We start from the raw sequence: 26328 nt of genomic DNA on the forward strand, positions 1-26328 counted from the left end.
ACAATTTGTCCTAGAAAGTGAAACATTTCTGAAGTTATGTGACTCATCCTGCACACCTGGCAGTCCCAAACACAGAATTGACTAACACAAGAAAAGCTTCAGTATTGATTTCATCACATTATCATTTTTTGTGGTTACATCTCATCCTTTTCCCCTTCTTTTTCATGACCATCATTTAGGTTACAGCCTTTCAGAAAGGAAAACGGAGCTCTTTTATAAGAAAAGACAAGCATGCTTTGTATTTGTTATCCTTCTGTAGAACAAAGAAATAACAGCACTAATATGATATGAGTTAGTTTCATCCATTATCTACTTATAAGTTACATGGTTATTAGTTCTGATATACAACCAGGTTGTCCCTCAAAATAAAACAAGTTTAACAGATAATAAACCCCATAATTAACTGAAGTAAAATGCCAAGATACTAGGACTCTTATAGCCAACAACTGAGCTTCATCAGCTCTCCTCATCATTGGTCTTATTGTCCATACCAAGAAGTTAGGAATTGTATAAAAGCAAGTTTATAGCTAGTTAAGATGTTTGCAGTGAAGAAACAAATTGTTTAGCAGGATCTAAAGCCACCTGCTCCAGTCACCGTGTGGGAAACAGATCAGCCTTGCTGATCTCACACACCCTACTTGCCCACAAATGGCCACAACACAGGTATCACTCAGATTTGCTCTACTCTGCAATTTTTCTACCCCAATAACAGTGGACACTTCTGTATTCGCCAATAGTTCCTGCAACTTGTGTGCTTCCTGTACTGATTTATGTCAGTGAACTCCATAACATGAATATCTCAGCATCATGTTTCATTTGATGACAGTCTTGACTAGAAATCTGAACTATTGAATTTCATATCACAAGGGATACCAAGCATGTGAGGGTTGTTTACAATAAAAACAGGATATGGAACAAAACTAAATTCTGGCAAAATAAAATAGTAATAGTAAAAAAAAGAAAACTAAGAAATCTGAGTTTGGGGATAGCTAAACCCATCAGTAAGATTTCAAACACTGTAAACTGAGATATGCATATGCTGAAATTAATTTACTGTCCTTTTACTCTCATCTCTTCCTTTCAATGCAGATATTGCAGCTTTGTGACTCAGTTTAAATTACAAGTTGCAACATGAGGATGGCTGTGCAAACAAATGAAGAAACTAGTTCTACCTCCAACCATAAGACGGTGTTCAGTTGTGTAGACCATATCTGTGGTTCCTTCCTTCAAAAATGACAAATGTCCCTGCCGGCTTCTCAGCATGTTGCCACACCACAAAGGTGTGTTCACAGCTGAGGTCATGGCAGAGCTAAGCTTGTCCTGCATCAGGAAAAAAGGGGTTTTAAAGAGCTGGCTTAGGGTGGGGTGTGGAGGGAAGGAAAATCAGCCACCAACTCCTGCCAGTCCTTGGAGTCAGAGCTCCAGGAGAGCAGGGGTGAGGGATCCTGCCACAAAACAGCAGCCCCTTGCTGCAGCCCTCCTCTCCTCCCCAGCTCCTTCCATCCTGGTATCCCCCAGGCTCCCAAGAATTGCAGTAAGAAGACGACCTATTTCATTGCTCTCTCTCCCCATGCCTCCTCTAGCTGTCTGCTACCCCAAACATCTGCCTACTTTGTACAGACCCAGAGCTGATCTTCAGAAGAGCTGATTTTTACCTCAGAGCATCTCTGTCCTGAGTACAGGCTACAGTGAAATACAAAAACAGACTAAAAGGAAGATAGTATTTATATTTATGTACACACACATGACACGCTCTTCCAGGCAGGCTACATGTAGTAAATGTCTATACTGGGCCAAAGCTGGGTCTTGTAGTATTTTCATAGTTACTAATTGATATTGGTCAAAGATTAGATTGTTATGTGGGCTTAAAAATATTTAGGATTGATTGAAAATATATAACCGAGCAGGAAATTTCTCTATGAAATTAATAGTGCACCAGCACCATTAGGCATTATTTCAACACAAAAGTAATAATTATGTCTACAACTTTCCATCCAACTTATTTTTCATATACTTCTTCCTAAGTAGTTTCTTTGGTCTAAGAGGATTCAAGGGAAAAGAATAGCAGCAGAAGAATCAGAGTAGCAAGACACCAAAAAAATTAAAAATTAAAATAAATAAAAACCAGTCATCATCTCCTTGAGATCCTGAAAAACCTGACTATCGTAGTGATGACTTTATGGCAGAAGAGGCACAGAAAAGAATAAACTGAAACATAAACTCTCTTGCAGTATATATATTTTTGCCACTATGGTCTCATGTCCTCTACAGCCACAAACTCTCTTATCCAGGTTTGGAGTTGTAGGGGAAGGAAATATCTTGTCTTTGTTCTTTGGTTTCTGCTGAACCATTTCACATTTCCCTCCTGTTCTGTCTCCTGCCGTTCCCAGAGGGCAACCATGGACCAGATGTGAATGAAGCAAGTCACAAATATGACCATAAGTACTTCACCATGCAAATGCAATTTCTTTAGCCACATATAACAAAACGCTGTACATATCAGACTGCTCATTCACACTCCAGCTTGCAACTAATCAGCACTAATCAGAGCGATCAGATTCACACTTCACTGAGCTTTCCCAGATTTATACTGCAGAGGACTTGGATTTTGGCATTCAGAACAGGAGTACATGTACACTCATAAGCAGGGAATAGCTGGCCATATGGGGCTCTTAGGAAAAAGAGAACTGAAAGTGTAAGGCAAACTTCAAAAAAAAAAAAGAACAAATTGATTCCTGATGCCATCTTTTGCTCTTAAACTAGTGAAGGATCCAGAAAATAAAGCAGCGCCACTCTTCATCACTTTCATATGATAAGTGAACAACAACATGACATTACCTGATGTTACCATATATGCTATGTAAAAATTATTTGGTTTTGATAAATCTCTTGTAAGGCTTTGATCTTCAGGTCTCACGAGTCATATTACAGAGGAATTTACTGTATTTAATTTAGAAATCATTTGAAAAAGTCTACCACATTCATTTCTCTCTGCACCCCTATGAAGAGAGAGTTCTAAACGAAAGAGGTAGAAACCAGTGAACTCTGTGTATGATCTAACTGCATACAATTATTTGTTCAACATTACAAAAAAAAATCAAAGTAGAAGGAAACAATTTAATTTGCATTGCTTGAAGCAGCCATCAGATACAAAAGATACATAATTAGAGTTTTTAAAGGTTTTGTTTCTGAGTGAAGTATTGATTGAGGAAATTGCTGGAAAGCATGAATGGCCCAGAGGCTAGGAGAGTTCAGTAATCTTCACATATGGTTTTCTTTGCTTTAGAAATCAATTGGCATGCTCAGTCTAAGATCATCTTCTTTCACCTCCATTCTAATTAATTATTCATCTCATCTACCTGCAATAACCTAAAACTTGGGCATTTCATCTAAATACCCTTTGTAGGTAACAGAAAAAAAATGGTGTTGAAAGACAACTGATCACCACTTCTGTGTTGTCTGTGGGAGCTGAGCTAAAAAAACCCCTTAGACAGTGTGATCATATTTTTGTCAGTCAGCTAGGTGAGACGAGTCTCGAGTTTTCTGTCTTCCTTTAAAAAAATAAAAGTGCATGACTAATTTGGGAGAGTTCAGTGCTGCAGATACTGTGTATAAACTTGGGCAAATTCTCTGGAAAGGAAACTAGTAATGCTACCCATCAGATACTACCTGTCAACTACACATTATTTTGGTATGTTGAACACCGGTGCTGGCTGAAGACTAAGGTTTGTGAAGAATCTCTACATTTGGGGAGAAGGAAGAATGTTGCACTTCCTGGGAAGTGATGGTAAGACTTCAGGATTCTCTGTTTTAAAAATGCTCTTTCAGTTTATTTGTTTCCAAGTTATGAACATAAATACTAAAAGAACATTTGCTTTCATTTTTAAAGTTTTCCTCTGGCAAAAAATTTGTAACCAAAATTTCAACATTACATCAGTGTTTTATTCAATAAAGTAGCCTATTCTTCTGGGGAAATGGAAGCACACTGGAAATCATTCATCTTCCTCTGAAATACAGGTGAAACACCCTGTGCTGGTTTTGGCTAGGATAGAGTTAATTTTCTTCACAGTAGCTAGCATGGGGCTGTGTTTTGGATTTGTGCTGGAAACAGTGTTGATAATACAGGGATGTTTTAGCTCTTGCTGAGCAGTGCTTACCCAGAGCCAAGGGCTTTTCTGCTTCTCACCCCACCAGCGAGGAGGCTGGGGGGGACAAGAAGTTGGGAGGGGACACAGCCGGGACAGCTGACCCCAACAGACCCAAGGGATGTTCCAGACCATATGAAGTCATGCTCAGCATATAAATCTGGGGGAAGAAGGAAGGGGGGGGATGTCCAGTGTGATGGTGTTTTGTCTTCCCGAGTAACTGTTAGGTGTGATGGAGCCCTGCTCTCCTGGAGATGGCTGAACACCTGCCTACAAATGGAAGTGCTGAATGAATTCCTTGTTTTGCTTTGCTTGCATGCGTGGCTTTTGCTTTCCCTATTAAACTGTCTGTATCTCAGCCCACGAGTTTTCTCACTTTTGCTCTTCCGATTCTCTCTCCCATCCCACTGTGAGGGAGGTGAGCGAGCAGCTGTGTGATGCTTCATTGCTGGCTGGGGTTAAACCATGACTCACCCACATGCTATAGAAGTGGGAAGCATTCCTGTGCTTAAGTAGAAATATCCCAGACCTGGATATGGATTATATCCTCTAACTGGTATTTATTTAGATATGATGTTTTAACTTAGACCATCTTCCCGATATGCCTTGGGTGATTCTTACACTTTTATTGAGCCATGATAACTATAAAATCACTAATCTTCCTTCAAAAAGTTCAGTAGATATTACCAAATGCGTGAACTTCTTATTGCACTTATATAAATCTCCATGACAAATGTTAACGGAGCTTTTAGCTGTACTTAAGTAGAACCAAATCTATCAAACATTTGCAATCAGATGTACAAGTTATGGCATCAGAGATGTTTAACACCACCACCACCACTGACCATTTATATTCTTCTACAAGTTCCTATGCAAAGGAAGATGACATACCACATTTTTCATTTTGAGGATGTGAATTTGATATTTCTTCTGCTTTGAGGTGGGAGAAAAATCAAAACAAAGAGAACCAGAATAAATGTCAAGTTTCAAAAGTAAATTACATCATATGCACACAGCACTTTTAGGTTAAGCCGAGTTTTCTTTTATACTTTCACTCTAACTAGTGATCAAATATCAAAGCGAAAAAGTCATTTTAATACAGAAAAGTGGAGCATTTCTGTTGCAAAATATTTATCCATAGCGAAATGCTCACTTTCAGCATTTATTTTTTTAATTTAGATCCTGAAGCCACAGACGAATTTAGCCTTCAGTAAATTAGCAACTTCCAATGGGAAAACAGCCTGCCTGAAACACACGTGCTTTCTAGAACTGACCAAACTGCACATCATTGCCATGGACACAAGTTACTAATTTCCTAAGGAAAACTGTCAATGACCTAATGAGATTGCTAAGGATTTACAGGAGGACAAGAGTGGGGCACAATGAGACCTGATGAGAACAGAACACGTCCCTCCCATGCACACTCGAGCCCCAGGGGGAGCTGGGAGTAGACAGTCCCAGGTGAAAGCAAAAGGAATCAGGTGAATAACTTCAGGGGTGCCAGGAGACTACCCAGATACACTGGCTATTTGGAAGTTCATTAACAAATGGAGGTTAATTAGAAAAGGCAGGTGTTTTTTCCACATTGAAGCCTCCCAATAGATATCGTGCTGACCCAAACCCAAGGGAGCATTTGCTCTTCAAGAGAGATACAATCCAGATCATTCTAAAAGTATTCCCTGTACCCCATAGCCCCTGCACAGGTCCCACCAGCCTGATGAACCACTTCCCATAAACCTAGAGGATCCCCGCTGCAGTCCGCAGCAGCATCTCCTACATCATACCCTCTCTGACCAGAGCTGTGCAACCAGGGCCACTGAATCCCTTCAAGGCTCGTTGAGGCAAGGGGCCGCAGCAGTACCAGCAGCCATGGGAGAGAAAAGGCCACAAATCATAAATACCAGTCTAGTAGCTTATTCCAGGTGCCACATCCCAAAGAAATCCTCACCTGATATGCAGGTCAGTACAGTGCTAGACCCGTCCATGCACTGGTCAGACTAACAGCTGCCTTAGTATTCTCAAGCTGGTCACATAATTATGTTTTAAAGTTATGTGAGTGAAGTGCTACAAGTAAGGAGGCCTCCTTTCATTTACCCAAATCTTTCATCATCAGAGATCCCAGGACTCCCTCCTAGATCATCACGACTCAGTTCTGACAGCCCCTGGCAGAGACCCAGCCTCATCTGAATTATCCACTAATAAAGCATCATCTGCTCTCACTTTCTCCACACTGCAGAAATGGCTCTAGCTCTTCTTATATCGACTAAACCTGTTAATGACCCCCTACTAATGATATCTCCCAATGGCCCCTGGAGATATAAGCTAATGATATCTACTAATGAACTGCAATTGAACTGCACCCTCTGCTCATTAAAGGCCAAAGTCCACTAGGTTTACTGCCCTTAGGTAGAGTCTCCGTCTATCTGCTCTCCCTGGTATTAGCAGGACAACTTGCAGAAGAAAAGCACTTTAAGTAAGAAGGTGGCAGAAGTGGCACCTGTAGGTTAAACTGAGAGTTAGCTTTTCCTACCTGTGGTGCATTCAAGAGATACCTTCCCCTAGAAGGAAAAGATGATCCTTTGACTAAACCAGGGCATGAGAGGCCTCAGCTAGGTCTGAGCTCTATCACTAATGTCTTGTGAGACACTCTGAGATGCCCCTCTTCGCATCAGCTTAGATTCTCCAACTGAGGATATCTTGTCAAAAAAGTGTATGTTATTTTCTGAATATGAGATACAATCAGTAACGAGTCTCTGAGCCAAAATATATAATGAAGGAAACATAGGACCTCTAAGATGGTGGAGAATTGTTCTGGTGGAACAGTATTTTGTTAGTATTTAGTATGCTAAAGAGAATCCTTACAAGCTATGGTGACTGAGTTTTTTAATCATTAGAAAGAGATTGAAAGTGAGTGGAAAGTTGGGGGAAAGCCAATATATTACAGTCAAATAGGAATACTATCCAAAGGCTCTGTGATACTGCCATGATAAAAGTGGGTTTCTTCCCAAACCAGGCGAGTTTCAGGATACCTCTTGTTAAGTATCCTGGTCTTTTGGCTCCTGAGTCACTATGTCTCTGGTAGATTTAACCTGTGCCTGGGGGTGCTCTTGCAGCAGGGCAAGGTGCCTGGGCGGCTATTAACTCTGGAGTCATCACAGCTAAATTCAGCAGAGTCCATCAGGCAGAGCCCTGAGCTGATGCCGTTCGCAGTATGGTCAAGGAAGAGTTTTATTCCCACTTGCTATTTAATTGAATGAAATCCACAGCATCCAAAACACCTGGAAATAGAGGGGTTTCTTGCACACGGCCTCTTTAGTCTAAGTTCTGCCATTTTCACTGAATTTACCCTGTGCTTTTCTGATACTGATAACTCAGGTGACTGAGACTTTTCCATAACTTAGCTGTATAAATGAGAAAATGAGAACACAGGGGGCTCTACTCTCTGAAGACAGACATGGCTGGCCAACCACATATATAGGATATTAATATAGAGCTAGCAACAGTGTTTATTTCAAAATGTATAAGCAAGCAGGAGCGGTGAGGGGGGAAAGAAATCCAGAAAGCCCAGAAAACAGATATTTACTGTGCTTCCCTGCCATAAACATTCCAGCAGCCCTGCCTTGGGATCCTAGCACCATTATACAGCTAATATTGCTTGATTACCCATGCACCACCACAGCTTCAGCCTCCCAAGAACTGAAATCGAGTTTTCTATTCTTAGCTCGTAGTAATTTAAGCTCATTATGGAGGTGCTTGTATTCCATGAGCACAAGAGATAAAGGAAGCAATATAACTTTAATGAACAGCTGAAATAGCAACCACAGCAGGCTCTGTAGGAAAAAAAAAAAAAAAAAAAAAAAAAGAAAAATTTTCTCAGATGTTGTCTTGATTTTTGTCCCACAGGTCTGAGTAGTTAGTGCTCTCTGTATGTTTTATGAAGATATTCACACACACATGCTTGATGGAAGCAAATATGATATGCTACTTAATAAGAGCAGGTACATACTAGCCTGGAAGGTAGAACCACTCAAATTATGGAAAAGGAAGAAAGGAAGAGTGTTAACCTAGATCCAGAACAAATAATGATAAATCATTTAAACTAATACTCAGCTTAAGCTAGGCAGCCATAGAGGTTTCCTTTTTACATAAATAAATGTCTAACGTGTCTAATGATTCTCACTTAGACTGAAGAAAATGGATGGATGCAGATGTAACTGTCAGAAGCAGTAAGTGGAGGAATAAATGCAAAGCATTATGGGTTCTTTCTGATAAATGTTTGCACACCCCAGATTATTGATTGGGTGCTGCTTTTCTTTCACTGTTATTCATTAAGGCTCTAATCAAATCATACGGTCAAATCCTGCAGCCCCCTTGGAGGCAGCGGCTGTGTTTGCTGAGCGAAGAATTCAGAGAGAACGTGAGGTAGGCAGAGACCGCAAGTTTGGAGCTATGAGTTTAAGAAAACCATCATCTTTCAGCAAGGATGGCAACTAAAGGACCACTTCACGAAAAATATCACATGGATTACTATCTACCTGCATCCACAGCTCCTCCTTCCTTTGTACACTCCCTCTGCCATGAGGTACAGAAAGGCATTTACCTCCAGAAGCGAAAGGCAAGACCTGGAGGCAGCTGTGGAAGAGACCTGCCTTCTTCTCAACATTAAAATTTGCCCTTCTAACTATTTTGAATACCTAGCTCATAAAATAATCACATAAAAATGTTCAGAAGCTAGTGTAACTGGTCAGAATCTGGTATATTTTTAAATAAATTTGGAAATTAAATTTGGTCCGGTAGTTTCAAAACAGAGCAGTTCTTCATTAATTTATTTTTCCCTAACAAAGTAATTTTTCTGTGTTTTTCACATGGTTTTCAATTTTCTTTTGGCACACACTCATCATTCCTTCCAATGAGGAAAGAGCAGAGGAAGGAAGAGCGAGGAGAGAAAACATCTGCTTAGGATAAAGGAAAAAAAACCAACACCAAAACCCGACACTTTGACTATTAAGAGTTTATGATTTCAAAATAAAGGGAATATTATGTTGAAAAAAAATCTGTGTCTGAAAAGCTTCTGACATTGGTACATAATTAAAATTCAGAAAGTGTTTAAACATAATTATTGCCATGGCCCAGAACCTTCTCATAATAACTACCTATACACCACCTCTGAATATCCCTGCACAGAGTCAAGGTTAAATTTATCTCAGGAGCATACTTCCCCCTTTGTATTTGGGAGACGGACTCCTACACGACTGTATATGGACATTTGATTTTTGTAGCAGCTGGTAATTATCACAGCACTAATTTGGAGTGGTTTTACTATCAACCTTATCCAACGTTTAACTTCATGTCTTCAAATTAGGCTGGAATTAGATTTAAAAAAAATAAAAAATCCAATATATTTCTGTACCAAAATACGCTAAAGGCAGTAAAGTTTCAGCATTTCTCTGAAAAGATTTTTGTTCTTCCATTTAAAAGAGAAAAGAAGGAATATTTGAGGCAAGCATTCTCCACAACAACAACAACAAAGCTGTTTTTGAAATATCCTGCTCTGTGTTGGAAAAGTTATGACAGAGAGTTTCCTGCCAGCTTTTATGTTCACCCACATTCCTCATCTGTGCAGGGAATTTCAGTGGTGTCATTAGAAATGCAGGCTTGAGGCCACCAAGACCTGGGTTAACACCTCAAGATGACACCTGAGGCCTTTTCAAAGAAGTGTCATTAACATTTTAGAAATGTGGGGGTTTTCTGCCTAAATTGACACTGAAGATTCAGTTGGGGTGGGGAGGGGACTAGGGTGGAAGCAGCTGGAAAATGATAATAATCCTGTTTATGAACATATCGCTGTGGCTTTAGCCAGTAAGACTACCTTTATGATCCACAGCACCAAGCATACTTCTAAAGGCTTTATTTCTGCCACTCTGTGAACTGAGAAAGTGAGATGAACCCATAAAAACGAATGTATGGACAATCTTCTTTCATTACCTGTCATACACTCGGTGATCGGACATCTGAGTGACACAGGCAGCTATTTCCACATAATAGAGGAGATGTAAACTTGGTTCCCTGGCACATGACCCGGAGGTTGCTGTTTGTCCCTGGATAGTTTTCCAGGGAGCTGTTGTGCAGCTGTTGCACCACAGAACTGGATCATAAAATATTCCCCCCGTGCCATTTATTTTCACTCTGGAGAAAAGTCAGAGGATGCCACCAAGAACCAGAGTGACCACCAGATTGCAGTCTTCAATTTTTTAACCTCCCAGGAGGACTTTTGTCATACCTACAGCAGAATGATAGACTTGAAGACTGTTTACAAACACAGCAGCCAAAGACAGCAGTGGTTACAAGCCAGGAATCCAGGGATCAGACACAGCTGCAGGAACCTGCCATGATTCTTGCCTATGGGTCCAAAAGAGAAGTCTTAAGCTGCTGACTCCCTCTTTTTTGCAGGTTTTCTCATGAAAGGGCTTTACTCCAGTCTCAGGTACAGTACAAAATCTGCTCAACATGACTGTACCCTTGCCTTTGAGTCTTCAAAGATGTTGACCTCAAGGGTTATCCTATGTCCCTGAGCCAACCCCTGACTGGACAGTAAATTCAGTCAAACCTCATGAAGTTTTCTTCTTTGAACACGAATGAAAGACCAGGCAATTGGTTGATTTCTTTCTCCTTGGCTCAGAGACCTTGTGCGCAGACGACCACAGTGACGAGAGCTTGCAGTCAGATCGCTGAGCCTAGCACCTGAGTCACTGTTTTCCTTTGGCCAGTTGAGGTCCCAAACTACCTTGCAGTGCTAAGTGGTGGATTGGCTCCCCAACCTGGTCCCTTTCTTATCCCATTCTATGTTTGCTTCCGTGAATGGGGAGAAATCCAGATGCAGGTGAGAGCTGAATCCAAGCTCCTTTTCATGGCCCAGCTCGCAATCATGCTCCCAAGCAAGTTCACTGTTTTCTTCCGAGCGTTAGTGTATTTGGTCCAAATTTCATGCCTTGCCCGTAAGGTAACATCACTCAGGGTAATCAGACTGCATTTGCAAGCCATAAGAAAGGTCAGTGACACATACTTAAAAAGCTATTTTTGAATGTCTGGCTCCACACTTTTATCTCTTGAAACTCCCTTCATGGCTTTCTATGGCTCCAATCAAACTCCCATTGATTTCCTCAGGAATTGGATCAGGCTTTCTGTGGTGCCTGCCAAAACAAAAAAGCAGAATGCAGTCAAATGTATGCATGAGAAGAGCTGCAATAAAACCTGTTTAGATGAAAATGTGGTTCTACTCGAAGACTGCCTCTGTCAGTGCGGTTGTGCCTTTCCTTGGTTGACTCTTAATCATTTCCTTATCATCAGTGCCAAGTTTAATATTTTTAAATTTGGATTTTTTTTCATGAGCTACAGCCCTCTAAAATCAACCTGGGATTAGAAGAGAGGAAGCATGGTCTTGTGGTTAAGACAACAGACTAGTATTCACTCCCATTTCTGCCACAAACACCCACCACTGACCTTCGGCAAGTTGCTAAGGGAGTGATTTTCAAAAGCACTCAACTTTGGCCTGACACCGCTTCCTAAGATTTAAACGGAAACAGAAATTTACACTAATGGGAAGAGAGATAGGTCAGACCTAAGTCTCAGAGAAAAAAAATGGGTTTGTTCCTCATTTCTTTCCATTTAGTAGTATTATTCCTTATTATCTATCAGGTCCTTTAGAAGTGAAGTTCTTCAGCATGGAGAGACACTCCTACACAGGGATTGTACAGTGTCTGGTCTAACAAAGCCGCAGTCTTGACTGAGTCCTCTAAGATGATGTCGAGCTGGGACAGAAGCAAGGGTCCACCTTGACTGCTATTCTGGTTCTGGCTTTGTCCGGCCAAGAAAGTTTAGACACAAACATAATAAGGGAGGATGTTAAGAGTGCTCCTTCCCCAGCTCCTTCGCCCAAACTTTTAACAACATGTTATTTAACAAATGATTATAAACATCATAATAAAAGTTATTAAATAATTCAGTCTCATGGCAAAAATGTAATCTAGTTCACATGCTCCTGTCTATATTAGGAGGAAAAATTGAGGCTTTTGTAACATGACTAAACACACATCTGCTAAATAAGTTACAATTTTCTAGCCATATATGCACTTTAGTAAAATATTGAGAAGGTAATATACTCCAACTATATCCTGCAGTACCACTAGTTTAAAATGTGTCCTTGGGCAAAGCACTTTTCTTCTTAGCAAATCCATTTTCTTCTTTCCTTCTTTCCCAGTTTCATCTAGATAGCTGTAAGGACTTAGGGGTGGTGACTGGCTTTCCGTTATTGTTCCTGCAAGGCTTCACAGTGTGGTTGGTCCCTGATCTTGAAAGGAGTTTCCAGATGCAATTGCAATGCAAACAAAGGGATGATTACTCTGAATATATTCTACGTAGAACAGCTATAGGAAAACCTTCTATCTAGAAGTATTTCTACTGGTCTGAGGGCCCCATGGGCACTAGAAAAAAAATGGATGGGCTTCTGTTATAACCAACTTGGAGGAAATCCATTAAAAAAATCAGATGTCTTTTTCTGTTTTAAGTTTACCAAGAATTGGAACTAAACCCATGCCTTCTGAAGAAATCCCTTTCTCCCTCCAGCCATCACACTGAACTGAAATAAAACAGATGTGCTCAAATAAAAAAATCTGTGCTTACTTGTTATTTTTTTCCTCGCCCTTATTACCAACACATATGACTTGCACCAATGCAGGTAAAAGCAAGGAATATTCTTCAGAAGTTTCCCATTGCTATATTCTGCCAATACCTGCTGTGATTCCATTCTTATAAATAATGGGTTTCTTGTGTTATATTGTCAGATCCCAGCTGCACAAAAGCCAAACTCAAAACTCAGATATTCTTATAGATTTAAAAAAAACTAAAAAACAAGCCCCCCAAATCCAAAACCAATACATACAAATTCAACTGGAGATGAATATTTTCAAGATTTGTGGTCAATTAATGCTTATTGTGTGAAGACAAAAATGCACTCCTCTAAAAAGTACCAGTTTTGATATAGAAATATAAAGTATTGTTTAAAGCTTCATTCAAATATCCTTTCAGAAATAAGTTCTCAGGATGAGGCTTCATAGTTTCACCATTACATTAAGAAAAATAAGTTGTTTGTAGAACACTATGCAGTTCATACGTTACCAGTTATAAACTAATCCTCGATATCCAGTCCAAATCCTAAGGGAGGCTTCAAGGCAGCCACTTCTTTTTGGCAATACAGTGATGAAAGATATATTGTTGAAAACCATAAAGCCTTGGGAAAAAATTTAGCAAACTATCTACACAGGAATGAAATGTTGAGAGCTTGGCTCATCAGCTGGAGCTTTCTGGAGAAGGAGGGGCTGCAAATATTTTTGTACAGGTTAGCTAAGCAGTTTTGAAAACAAAGAAAAATGCTGTTATGTGAATTATTAGAAAGGTTTTCTTGTATATCACAGAGGCTTGCTTTCCAGGGATCTGTGGGTAAAGATTAGGTGTTAAATGAATATAAACTATCCTTTTGCAAGTTGTTCATAGACATTATTTCCCCAAATGAAGTTTGCATTCAGAAAACATACGTATGGGTATATGTTTACAAATTCCCAGGAACTTCTGTTCAGAAGGAGGGACCATCACTAGCGTACTTTGTTGTATACAAACACATGTGTGTGACACTGCACAAGCACCCATTGCCCCTTCCTATGCCAGTCTAGGTGAATGCAGAGGAATATCGCTTTTCCATAGCACAGACAATAGCAGAGGGTTGCACCAGAACCAGCTGCCCCTACCCTCGCTTCTTATCAAGGCAGAGCTCTGCAGGATTCAGCGATGCAGCTAGATGCTCCCTTCCCAATCAACTGTAGGAGAAGCCAAGGCATTTTAATGAGAACATTTCAGTGTACATGGCTTCATCACAGGTCATTTTATAAACCAGTAAAACTTTCCCAGACATAAAGAACAGTAGTAAAACGAGGTTTCCTAAAACTTTTGTACTAGATGAAAAAGGCTTAATTGCCCTCTCTGATGCTAGGAAAGTAACTCCCTGAAAAAGCCTGTGACGCCCTTCACGCAGCCAAGGCCACGGAGTCAGCAGGGCCTGAGTCAGCCTGAGCCTCTCCTTTTTCCCAAACCTTTGTGCATCCTTTTCCTCACCCGATAAACACTTGGGGCCAGCCCCTGTGGGCTACCCGGCATCGGAGGTACAGCAGTGGTGCCTACACCCACTGCTGAGGACAGCCTGGCACATGGTAGATGGACTTGGTCTCCGGTGCAGCTTCTGGGCACCGGTCTGCAAACACAGACCTCCATGCCTGAGCACACCCCACCAGCAGATGCACCGTAGGCAGGCCTAAGGGGGGCTGCCTGAGCTCCAGGGACCTTATTTTCAAGCAGAGCAGACCAAGCCAATGTGGCCCTTGTAAGGACATTCTCACTGTGGCTGGAGGTTTCCGGGTGCTGCTGTAATACAAATGGTCAGATTAACTGAGACTCATACCCGGGCTTCACATATAAACATTGGAAGTGACATGATAATTTTGTCATGTTAACACCTCAGCTAGGCATCAGAAGAAAAGAAACCAAAGTCCTGGAGCTGAGCGGTCCCAGAAGCTGGAGAACCTGGAGTCAGATCTGAAGTTTATGGCAGTGTGGGCTCTGTACACAACTTACTTATACAAGATGATTTATTTTTAATTGCAGACTAATTCATGGAAAGAGTTCAGAAAGCATTTGATATTTTTGGCAAAATCCTGGTCCCACTGAAGCCAATGACAAATTCCACATGACTTCAATGGGACCATGCTTTAAGGCTTTGTTCCTCCCATCTCAATACAATAGCGCTTTTGCCAATTGCAGTAACAACTTTTGGTTATTACTGAAAAGAGACATTATTAACAGAAGAATCTTCTTAGTGGGTTCATCAAATGATTGTACCGAGGAAACTTTGATATAGTTCAGTAGCCACATCCTTCTGAACATGCACTCAGTGGCAGTTAGAAACATATGTTTTTTATAAATTTCTCATTCAGAAACAAAGACTGACAGTAAAAACCAAAAGCTTTGATATTTATATAAATTGCTAAATGGTCGCACTGGAAAGTACATTTCAATTAATGTGTCACAGTGCATCACAGTTGTTTTAAAGTTTGCCGACTCAAATGACTCTTTAGCCCTATGTAAGTAGTTTAGGTTTACTCTAAATCTGTGATATAGAGAACAGTTTGCCTCAGTGAGTGCTCTCCAACAAGTGGAGATTTTTTAGGTCAAATTATTTCACTGGGATCCAGAACATGCAATAACATTAGTATTATTTCCACCCTGTTACCTATTTCAAAGCTATGCCAATATTCCCTCTTGGGTTTTATGTTAGCACTATATTCCAGTAAAGCCCTTTAGTGAGATTTTATATAGATTAACTACTAACCAAACACAACTTTGCCCATTTTTGTGTTAGCTTTTTTTTTTCTTATGTACTCTGCTGCCGCCTCTAGGACAACATTGTAAAACTAGGTTTTGTTCTATGGCAAGCAGAGGTGAAAGTTACTTCTATACCTCAAATAATCCTGTAGGAGAAAAATGAGACAATTCTAGCTGTATTTTTTTGCTATTTTTGGAAAGTAAAACGAAAAAGTGATAGCAAATATCATGTTCAGTTAAAGAAAAAACAGGTCTTCCCAGCAAAGACACAATTGTCCTATTTTAATTCACTGCCTTTTCTAGATTTAGATCATCTATTCAGCTCTTTGGTCTGCAGGCAAAAAAGAAAAATCTCTTAAAAACTTACCTAGCTTTCCATTTGTCCACAGATCCAAGAGTCAAGTAGATTAGCATGTATAAAATGCCCCTTAAGTGTCAGCAATTGCCTGCGAGGTGGGAGCCAGACAATGCACTCCGGTTCTAAACCTTTCGCTCTTCTAAGAATACATCAAAATGCATTGACCAGCTCACATCCCAAAGGGCGCTTATATTCATGGAGAGATTACAGCATATTTCCTGCTATTGATTGTACTGGGTTGGGGGTTGGTAATCTCAGAGAGGAAGAATGGTTGTCCTTGAGCAAGAGGAAAACAGCGAGTGTCATCCCGTGCTCCTGTCACCAGCCCGGACAGGTGACCTGGAGCAGATCTTGATGGGCAGAAATCAGTGGCTAACATGTGCCTTTGCCAGTGTATCTTTCCTGGCAGGTGTCAGTAATGCTAGTACTCAGGAGACCTAAGATAAAGAAAATTGGATAAACAGTAAGGGAAAGCTATAAAAAGGTCAATTTGGACTTGGAATTAGCTAGCAGAGAGCTCATGCTACACATGTAATTCTCATTTCTCTGCAGTATTTAAATAAAATAGCTACCAATCCTGAGAAAAGCCCCTGTGTGTTTGAGATTGTCATCTCCATGGCCCCACTTGGCTGCTGAAGGGCTTCACTTGCCTGCTTGGCTGCTCTAGGCTAGCAGGACCCATTTGGAGCAACGTGACCTTTTTTTGCCCGATTCCACAAACAAGAGGGATTTTACCTTCATATTCTAGCACATCATTGGACAAATGATATGCAAAATTGGCTGAGAGGAAAAAAAGCCCTCTGCTTACTGGTTTTTGGAGGTACCTTATTCAAAGATGTAAATCTGCTATATTCACATTCAAGCTTGAACTGACATTTCATCTCCCTTCCCCCAAAGTCACAGCCAGCTACAGTTCCTGCAAAATGCTATTACAATATTAATACACCCTCGCAATATTGACTCCTCTGAAAAAAACCACCCACTAATTAGTAAAATTGACTGAAACGGAAAGACATGTATACACAGTTCCTTTCACCTACTTGTGCTTCACTCACCAGCCCTTTTGCCCTTCAGATGCTGATGTTTTCCTGACTCAAGCTCACCTTGTCTCCATTGGGGCTCCTTGCAGTCCCTGTGACCATCTGTCTGGACTTCCAAATCTACCCCAGCCTCCCAAGCGTTCCTCTTCTCTCATGTGCCTGCCACTGTCACTTTTGTTCATTCGGTGGTGAGATAAGTATTTTTTTTCTTTTAACTGTTGACCCTGCATGCTAGCTGGCCTCCAATTAGGCTGTGGCCAAAGCCTACTGAAATCAATACGAGGTACACGACGGTCTCCACCGGGGTTTGGATCAGTCTCTTAAAGACTCACAAGGCCAACGTGCCTTGCTTATGTGGGAAACAAGTTAAAATATTGACCATTCCACCTAAAATTAAGATCCCAGTGAAGACAGTGAGTGTTCTGCCGTTGACTTTGCTTAGACCAGAATCCCATTCTGCTCAACTTTCTACAGGCAATCTGTGCATTTATTGTACAGAAAGTAGGATTACTGAGGCACTGCTGTAACCAGGATTTCCCCATGGAAAACAAATGGTTTATTGAATCCAACTTCCCTCAACATTAAAAACAGAAACATGTATAAATCATGTTAGCTGAAAATGTGTGGAACACCTTCAAATCTTTTTTATTTCTTATCCAACAAATATTTCCTATGTACTTAGGTCTTACTTGAGAAACAGTAAACCCCTTCATTTAAAACTGAATAAATAAATTGCAACCATCAGAGAATGATTATGGAAAGTTATGCCAACACTCGGTGTCTTGCGGTCATTCCACAATAACATATTGCTTATGGTGCTATGTTTTGTTTCCTTTTTCATTATTATTTTAAAGGAGGCAATTATTTCTGAAGTCATATGGAAAAAGTTTGATTAAAAGTATATTTATACAAATTAGTATATTCCCGAATAATGATCCCTTCTGAATAGGGGCAAGTCCATTTTGGTTTGGATGTTTTATTTATTTATTTTAAAATTAAGGATTGTTCCTTCAGAGTTTTCCCATTACACTAAATAGTGATATATGAGCAGTATGAAAAATGAAAGCTGGCATAAGCAGTTGAAGAAAAAGAAATCTCCATAGGTGTCTGGATACAAAACTACAATTGCTGTAAGTGATGAATGCAAACCAGCATTCTTTTTGAATGCTAGCCTTTGACAAATGCATACTTGAGAAGGATATCTTAAAACGCTCCATGCATGAAATACACATTTTCCCTTATTTAAAAATTATTTTAAAAAATCTAAGCTTTAGGCATCTTCCAACACTTTTACCTACTTATAACAATTACTAGTATTACTCCATATTTGTGCAAAGACTTTAAAGAAACTTAATGTTACAGCAGTGGAAATGCAGAGCAAGAAGAAAGTCACCTCCAGTACTATTCCCAGGTTTACCACAGGAAAGAGCAACCCAATGCTCTCTTTCAACATGCAAAGAGGAAAAGAGGTATAACAAGCAGAGAAGGCAAATAGGAGCCAGGATTCTTTGGTCAGATTTTGTTCATTCATTTTTTAAATGGGAATAGAAACAACTTGCATCCTCTGGGTATTGCTAAAGACTTAATTATGGGGTTTTTTTATGATGCTTCAATTATACTTGCATGGAACGATAGCTGCATATTGCCACACACACACAATTATTCATTTGTAGTCTAGTAACACATCCAGCGTAGTCTTATCCTCTGAGAAATGATAGGCCCCACCCTACAGAGATTACAAAAATAATAATAATTCATTATTGTTAAAAAGTAAGATAATCATATCTACCAGATGGGCAATTTGTAGGAAGTTATTTGTTGCTTTTCGTACAGGAATACTTTCATTTGTACATATAAAGGCTAGTTTGTGCAAAGTGCCAGTAGATGGAGCTAAAGAATATACGCACATTTTCAGGTTTTGGGGGGTCAACAGGAGGGAGTATGTTCCCTTCTGCTTTGTAAATTGTACCAAGATACGAGCGCAGTTCAGGTGCCATTGAAGCTGAACCTGAAATCTAGCCCTAATTACAACACAACTGGTTCCCAATTGCACGGCACCGTCAGCTCTGCCAGGAAGTGGGAGGTGACTGCACATCGTGCAAGGCTCCCTGAATCTTCATCCTTCTCTTGACTGCCATAGTCCTCTCCCACCGCCTGTCCAGACATCTACTGCCAGGTAGGAACTGGGTACACAGATAGAGAAATATAATGAAGTAATCCTAGACTAAATGCAGACAGACCTGGGAGGGAGAAGGAAGGGATGGGGCCAAGGGGGATGACATCTGCCATCATGGAGCCTCGCAGTATTCAGACACCCTGAATATCTATGGTGTAATTACAACTGCTTTATTTGGGTTTTGCTCAAAAAAAGGTCCAAGCAAGGCCTGAAAAAGAAAAACTCCTGAGAGAAACTTTTGGGTTTGATATACTACTTCAAAAACTTTATTTCAAAATTTAGTTCTTTCCAGCTAATTTTGTCAAGAGATTCCTAAATTCTAGTTTGAATACCACTGAGCAATACCATGCTCACCTAATGTTGCCTCATTCATTGGTGATGACCAGAAAGGACAAGACATAAATATTCAGTGGAGCTTTTAGGTCAATGCACCTCAACAAATCAAGAAAACTGATACCTAATACAAGAGTTTCAGAACTGTGCAGGGCAGGAATCTCCCTCTCTCCTTTCCTTTGGGCGCTGATATCCTTCTGTTCTCATAAGATCCAAGTTGGACAAAAAGCTATGGGCAATTCTTCAAAGGAGGAACCTGAAGTGAACCCCCTGTCATTCAAAGGCAGTGTTTCCCATGTAGTTGAGATTTCTCCTTTGGTTTTATTTTTGTGTGTATACTATTCATAAACAGAATTAAGGTATTGGTTCACTTAGTGAATTGTTACTTTACCAACACACGTGCATTCAAAATTACTTTAGAAGTACTTTGCTGAAACTCTTTATCTTTCACAGCTTTCAAGATCTGGCTCAAAAACATGTTCCAGCAGAAGCTGTTACTTGAGGTTTATATGTGTCAGCAACTTTCCCAACTGCAATCAGTGACACAGGTCAGATTTTAAAAAGATAGACATTTTCCTCCAGGTCATCTTGTTGATGTTAGTTTCCCTCTGCCACAATAAGGGAAATTTAGTAAAGCAAGGAAGACAAAACTTATCCACATCTCAGTGCATTGCTGGCACTGGGCACCAGATTAGAGGCCACGCTGGAGCAACATTAGCACTGCAGAGCTTGGGGGTCTGGAAAGCCCCCTCGGTGCAGCTGGGAGCCGGCTGGAGCCAGGTGTCAAAGACGTGGCCCTGGAGCTACAGTTGCTTGAGGTTGTTGAAACAAAACCAATGCTAATTTACATTTTTGTTTGGGGTGATTTGCTTTACCTTTGTGCCATCCTCTTGGAGAGAAATAAATGCATGCAAACTGCTTGCTCCTGTCCCCATGGTGAGGTTTCTGCTCCTGGAGTCAGACTGGCCATGCACAAATTAATCTGACATCCAGCACAGCTGAAAGGAAAGAAGTCAGCATCTGCAGAGTGAGGAGTCTGAAGACGTGGTGTGGGTGGTGGGGAGCACGCTAGGAAACACACACAAATGAGTCTGACGGCTGTGAAGAAAGCTGCTCATCCCTGTGTAGTGGATGCACGCTTCCTCCCTTCTCATCGTCCTTGTGCCTACTGTAAGCGTCTGCCTGCTCAGCCACACAAATTGTGTGTGTCTCACCTGGCAACTAAATAAGGGCAAGAAGCTTAGGTGGAGCGATTTTTAACAGGCATTTTTAGACAGATTGCCACAGGAGTTTGGGGGTAAAATCCCCTGGCATTAGCTGCATGAAAGCGGCATGCTGCTCTACACACTGCTATGTGCTGACCCAGCTGATAGCTCTTCATAGACTGCATAAACCAAGAGCGTATTTATAGCAATATAAATACATATAAACTTCAGTGGGCTTAAACCAGGCCATCAAGGACTGCTAAAGGAGGAAGTGACAACTTTTTCCAAAAGCAAATCCTAGGCCATGTAGGTCTTTCAAGGCCAAAACCCAGTGCGAGACAACCACAGATCCTTAGGACAGAGCTTTTGGAGCAACAGGTGCTAAAAGATGGGGAGACATGACAGTAAGGGCAGTACCTGTCTAGTAAGTGGCATAACTTGCTTGCCAATTAGGATTGCAAGGCAGCATCATTCCCACATTTTCCCCTTGGTACCAAAAATGAAAAGGAAGAGAATGAAAAAGAGAAGGTTGGGTCAACAGTATCTTTATTTCATGGAGAGGTTCCTTGCATCCCTCTCCCTGGGAAGGTATATTAAGAAATGCTTTTCCTTTTGCTATAGTGCCTGCCTCAAAGAGATAATTAAGTGACATCCTGGTAACTGCTTATGAGTACAGAGTAAGATTTTGAATGCTGGCACATGGCACACACTTTACTATGGCAATTGTGCAAGCTCAGATTTATTGGGACGGTTAGTCATATCAGTCCAAAGACTGTCACATCCCGTTTTCACTAGTGTCATGCAATTAATCTTCCCTTGACTTAGAGTCAGACCTCATCATTCTAAATACCATAATAGATTTTCAAATGAGAACATTAATAACAAGGTCTCTCTATTATTTACCTTGGCTAGAGTAATGAAAGCCAAAAAGGAGATGGCTACTCCCAAGGGCAGGCGAGGAGAGGCGTAAGAAGGAAATGAAGGTTGCTGACCTTCCTGTAGAAGAACCCAGGGAAACAGTATGATTTGCAGAGCTTCAGTTCGTCACTGAAAAAGAGGTTGTTGTTGTAATTTCTATTAAGTACTTTGGAGGCACTTCCATATGATGGTGATGAGGGCCACAGGCATACTTAGATATCTCTATTAAAGAAGCATAAAGGTATAATATGCCAGTCTTGTTTAAAATAAAGATAACTATGTTGAACTGGAATTTTTTCTACCAGTAATCGGACTAAACTGTTTATTTAAAATTGACAATATAAGAATGCTGAGTGGGTTCTTTGCAAATCACCTCTCGTTTTCAGGTTGTATTACAAGAGTTTAAGCAAAAGGCCAGAGGCAACAATTTCATCTGAACAGACTTCAGAAAGCTGGGAGAGTGTAAGATACTTTGAATTCTGTGCCTGTACCTTTACTCTTTCTGAGATATATGTAAAATGCAGATATTTCTATAGATATGGGAACACAGTACACAAGGCAATGAAATTGTGACACCTCATTCACATACCAAATGAGAACAGAAGCAGCATAATATTAATCCAGCTTCATGACAATCACTGTAAAGAGAATAAGGTGGTAGAAAAAACACAAGCTTCTCTAAATTACAGGGTTAAAACTGGAGTCTCATGCTCCTTTTCTGCCTCTACGCTCCATTAAAATGAAATGGCTAATAAGAAATGCATTTCAGAGTTCAGTCCCAATTATCCAAACACCACAGAGGACAGGGAGTGAATGCAGATTATCATGATTTCAAGCAATCAGTGGCTTTTTCAGGAAAACACAGAAATGGCATCACGACTAGAGCTTTTCCATAAAGTTAAAAAGAGATCTGTGTTCCTGGTGTGTCCCAATCTGAGCAGCAAGAGGGAAGAGAAATACTCTTCTATATGGACAGCTCAACTTGGACTTGAGTCTTCTGGGGTTAGATGCTGTGACTGCTGGAGAAAGTTATTCTCCAGCTGTTTTCTGAAAGGCTTCAAAGCCATTCCAGAACATGGAATGGCAAGTGGAGAGGATCAGGCATCTTGTACCAAAGATTGCATTCTTTGGTACTTTACTACCCTTTACTACCAAAGGTTAGGTTATTCAGCTGGAAGCACAGGACCCAAGCCAGGTTTGTTTGTATGTTAGTGGGGGTTGGATTGTCCTCCCTGTGAGCAAATACTAGGGGTGAATCCTAGTGCAGAAGAACATTATAGAAACAGTGGAGTCACACCAGCGTGAATATCCACAATTTTAAATTGAAATTGTCAGAAACAGCAGAAATACTACTCGAGGGTCAAGACCCATTGAGGGCAGGTACCTGAAACACAACAGAAAGCTATTCCTTGCTCCTGCTTAACAGTTCAAAGGAAAATATCCCTGAAAGACTATAGAAATATATAATAGAAACTGGCCACAAAGAGCTTACAGTGTAAGTGCCAGAGAGGTGCAAAAATTTTGATAAACAGAGTTAAGCACAGCACACAAGGAAACGCTCTGACTAGAGTCATCAGAAAGGAAGACCTAGGCATACAGGCTGTGCAGTCATATTCTGAGATAGCTGAAGTCACCAGACAGTATGAGAGATTTGGAAAATGTTCACAGGACAGTGTGCTGGTCTTGATTACTTTTTACAGGTGAATCCTCCAGACAACGTAGAAAATACCTGAGCATTTTATTGTTGTACACACCCTTACAACCTCTCTATCTTGTTTTGTTTTCATACCATCTCTTTGAATAACAATGACAGCAGTACCACAGCTGGGAGAATCAGAAAAGGTGACATAAAATATGGTCAGTCAGAATGACACACTTTACTTTTATTATTTCAAATGACATATTTGATTTGAGAGCTTTTGGGGGTACTATTCTTAATTTATAACAAAAGAGGTTGAAATTGATGAATACCATAGATCATTGTATTCCAGAATGGCACCTTGAAATGTTAAAAGTATTAATCTAAAATGATATACTATATCCAGAAACTGAAATGGGTGAGTATGACTTTTGTTCGTTCTAAAAGTTCATCAAATGAAGTCCGTCACAAGACAATACAGCTTTCTAGTAGAAGTAAAATTTCTTGTCTCAAATTTCATGTAATTTCTGTTATTTCCCTTTTGACCTGTAACTTACTAACAGGAATTAACAGAGCCAAATTTCATAATCATATCATTGTCATTACGATATCCCTTTCTATGGCATATTTTCTGTGATGACTCCTAGAGCACTTCGTAGATTAAAAAGTGATATAGTCGAGCATGCTGTCAGTTCATGACAACAGCAAAAGGAAAGGGTCATCTTGCTGAAAACAGCTATTTGGTTTCATGTCTGCTGGCCAGAATGAAGAACAACCCATGAAACGGACTAAAGGAATGAACACAGAATAGTCAAGACAGGGCTGCCTAGCATTAATGCTTGATTACCTCAGGCGCAGAATGGATAGGAGATATTGATAGGTAGAGGGAAATTTACTGTCATCTTTTAAAAGTACCCAAACACCCTTGCTAATCTCAGGGATAACTATACAAGATACACATACCTCAAGGGACACAAGCTGTCCTAAGGAATTTCCAGTTTAAATAGACGTGACAGTCAGAGAGTAGGAAAGGAGGAAAATTATCATATCCAGTCATAGATACGGATTTGAAGCACCTACAGATTATGTGCAGTCAGGCACATGCTTATCACTGGAAGGAGATTGGGGGTATTTTAGCTCCCTTGCGTGCCACATGCCCCTGTGTCACACGTGGTGAGACCCATCTCTGTCCACTATACAGAGTAGGTCTGTGGCAGATCTGAGAAAATAATCCCTCTTCCAAGCCCAAAGCACTGAATGGAGCCACAGGCAAAGCAAAAAATCCCCGTTCGTATGATCCAGCTCCTCCCATAACAAATATTCACTGTGCCTTTAGCTGCTACAGGAGACCATACACACAGCTCAGAGTCTAACTCTGGAGAAAAATACACCACTTGTGACTGCAGTAACATTGCTATTGTTCCTCCAGTTCTTCCCAAACCTGTAAGGAGTGGCAGATCTTCCTGTGCAGCTTTTTTTCCTCCTCAGAGAAAGTCTCAGTGAAGTCAGTAGCAAATGCTGTCAGGATGCAGGATAAGGACCATGTGCTTTGAATGGTTCCGGAACAGAATTGTCCTCAGTGGGACTAACTACTCATTTCTTTTCACTATAAAAAATGGGGTTTAAAGCATCCTGAAAGCATACTGTGCATATATGTATACACAGAAGGCTTTCTCCTTCAGGACTAACATCCCCCAAAAGTATATATCAAATAACTACAAACTTGAAGACACACTAACAGTACAATGTTTCATTCTTGCATGCCTCTTTCCTATTACTCTTCACAAAAGCTTTTGCACCCTGTTCTTTGGGCTTCTTCAGCAGAAAAAGTGGGTGGCATACCCCAGAGCAAGAAGCAGAAGGAGTGGACCTGTAATAGTGATTTAATGAATGCCAAAAATGATCCCTTGCCTACATGAGCTAATTTATCATGCCAACAAGAACAGGAGTGACTGTAGCAGTGGTACAGGTCGGAGAGTGCAAAACCAATCTTTTTGCCAAATTCCCCAAAGAGAAAAGAGCAGCTCTGTTTAACGGATCATGATAAGTCACAATTGTCATTACTGCATTTCAGGGCAACATGCTTTATTTAGCTCTTTAACCTTGGCCTATTTGTTATCAGCACAGTCGGGAATAGTTTGTATTCATTAGGAGACTTGTTTATTTTGTAACATAATCCTTTTCTTTGTTAACATGAAAGCACAGAGCAGGAAGCACTGGAAGGACAGTTCATCCAGGTCTGCAGTGTTGTTCCATAAAAAATGTCTCTTGATAAATGATTACCAGGATTAGATTTTATGGGCTAGATTCATAAGAAATTTCAGTCTTGTTCCCATATGTTTCTTACATAATAGGAAACATGCAAAAGATACTTAAAAGTACAATTCCCGGTCATTCATTAAGTGCTCCCCTTCTCTCATATTTCTGGGAAGTATAAGACAATTTTGTATATTTTGTGGATTTACTCATCTTGGAAGAATTTGTTTTAAGCGTGTCAACTTTTTCCTGTAATTTGAAACCAGATTTTTACCTACATTCCCTAAGGATCATTTAAAGCAAAACAAAACAAAACAAAACACGTTTTTGCTCCTCTCTCATCTTGCTCATACCCAGCTCCAGGAAAGACTTCAGCATGTGGAAGAGAGAGAAAATTTACAGTGGAATAGGTGGCTGCTGTTTGATGGCACCGAAGTCTTGCATTTCCACAAGTGGCTTGTGATTCCTGCTGCCATCCTTAGGCCCTCAGGTCACCAACAGAGAAAAAGAGAAAGCCCACACAAATTTGACACTTCCCCCCCAAAATCCATCTTCTCTGAGCCTCAAGGTAGGCTGGAAGAAGTGGAAGTATGCAAAAAGTTTCTAGTAATCTTGAAAATTTATATTTAGATTACATCTTCAGTTTGTCCTTGAACAGACACATTTATCAAGTAAGTGGAAAATGTCTCTTTAGATAAACAAAATATAATACCAATGTGAAACATCAGAAGCACTGTCTTTCAAGAGCATTGCACTGGCTAGTGCTTGGGAGCACGTTAATGAGGGAATGTTAACTCTTAGTAATACAGGTATGTGATCATGGGAATTTAA

The sequence above is a fragment of the Accipiter gentilis genome, chromosome 1, assembly GCF_929443795.1.
Source record: "Accipiter gentilis chromosome 1, bAccGen1.1, whole genome shotgun sequence".
NCBI lineage: Eukaryota > Metazoa > Chordata > Aves > Accipitriformes > Accipitridae > Astur > Astur gentilis.